Below are 2,075 nucleotides of genomic sequence, written 5' to 3'. Positions count from 1 at the left end.
ACAATGAATTAATGCTTCATTAATGTATCATTTGAATGAACTGTCTGAAATATAATCCTTAAAAAATTTATTGAAGCATTTTTTGAGCTGTAGCAACAAAAAAACTGATTTTGAGGAAAAACACCTTAAAATTTAGAATTTTTCCCTGTGAGCTAACAATGTTTTTGTTTCTTTGCAACTGGAAAATCTTAATACACAAATAGTATTTGAGGTTACTCTTTATATTAACATCAAAAATTATTCAATAAATGTACATAAAATTAAGATTCAGACCAAACAGAAATGTATTAATGTAACCAACAAAACAAATGAAGTCATATCTCTGGATAAGTTGATGTCAGAATGATCCAGGTATCAAAATGAAGCCTTTAAAGCAGGAATCTGAAAAATGAAATCAGGTTATTTTGACATAATTTGACTTAATCCTCATTTTGATGCAAAGGGTCACATATAAGCATGCAGGTGCTGTGAACATGTGTGTTTAAAGTAAAAATAAATCACTCCTGGTCTTTAAGCTCCAGTATTTGCTTCTTTTAACAGTTTCAGATGAAAAAAAAAACAGTTTAATACAAACTATGAGTCACCTTCCTAAATAAAATATTGCAAAGCTTTTATTATCTTCTCAGCAGCAACAAAACATCAATGAGAACCAAAACCAGCAGAAGCCTCCACAAATGGGCCGGTGCTAATCCAGAACATTCAGAAGCCATTATAGTTTAATGTGTGATCAGTCCYACACTGTGTGTGTAAGTGCTGCACACATCCAGGCCTCACAATCAACACAACACCACCCACAAAAGCTGCTCCCACGGTCCTGCTGGGGGGCTTCTCAGAGGAAAGGTTGACATTTAAAACAAGGTAAAGAAAGGTGCAGCTGCATGGATTATAAGATTAAACTTTGTGTTTTGATTCCAGATGAATGAGTTTTTATWACATCACTGTTAAAAGAAGCTCCTCTTATTATCAGAATAAATGAGAATAAATCTGCTGCTGATAATAAAGCTGCAGCAGCTGAAGCTGCTGAATCATTTGCTGGAGAAGAATGCTTTTCCAAGAAGATCCTTTTTTTTTTTTTTWGGAGGATGTCTATCTGTTTCCGGGGAGCGGGCCAGTAATGGACTCTAATGCAGCAAAGGAAATGATCCACTCATGTCCAATCACTACCTATGAGGCACGGATCAATAGCAGGTCCCCAGGGCTCGCAGGGAGACCGGGCTCACGCTGAGAGCAYAGGGGCTGAGGACTAACTACCAGCAGGCAGGAATTTACTTTTAAACATTTAATACTTTTATTTAAAGCCCTCTGAGCTGARGGGAGCTCACACTGACAGTCATCTGACTCTTTCAACCTGAAACCTCACTGATCACCTGAGAACGTCTCAGAAACCTTCAGCTGTTATTAAAYTCTGAGGAAGTTTGCAAAAACAAAATGATTTAAAAACTGATTGTGCAGAAAGGCCCATTCTGCAGCGAACTCCTTCATATAAACACAGACGGTGCAGAAAAATCTGATTAAAACACGTCTGTTTTGTGAAGGAGCTCTTAATTCAAGGCTCAGACCTGAACTGAACTTCTCAGATTTTAGTCTAAAACTTTGGCATGAATGAGAGAAATGTATTTCTTTAAGTTATCCTTCAAATGATTTAAAATCTAAATATGCTTCATAAAAACAAAAGCAGGGTTTGTTTTTTCCTCCAGCAGGTTGGAGATATTTTAAGTTTACTTATTAAAAGATATCTTGGTGGCTCATAACAGGATTTATCACAAAGAAGAAGAAAATCCAAAAAAGTTGCTTCACATCTCAGTCGTCCCTCTGAACCTCACCTGCAAACATCATAAAGGATTCTGTTCTGTCTGTTAGCAAAATATCTTAGGGAACTACAGCAAAGGTTTTAATAAAAACCCTCCCAGAGTTAAATATGACTATTATAAACCCTTGTATGGAGGACTGACACTGTCATAATTAGAAATAAAAGCAGAAATCTAAAAATGGACCAAATAAATTAAAAACGAGAACTTTACCTCGTTTTATAATTTAATTGCCCTTCATATTTATTTTACCAGTTTAGTTACAAT

This window comes from Austrofundulus limnaeus, unplaced genomic scaffold (genome assembly GCF_001266775.1).
Source record: "Austrofundulus limnaeus strain Quisiro unplaced genomic scaffold, Austrofundulus_limnaeus-1.0 Scaffold315, whole genome shotgun sequence".
NCBI lineage: Eukaryota > Metazoa > Chordata > Actinopteri > Cyprinodontiformes > Rivulidae > Austrofundulus > Austrofundulus limnaeus.
Note: the sequence above shows the minus strand (reverse complement) of the source record.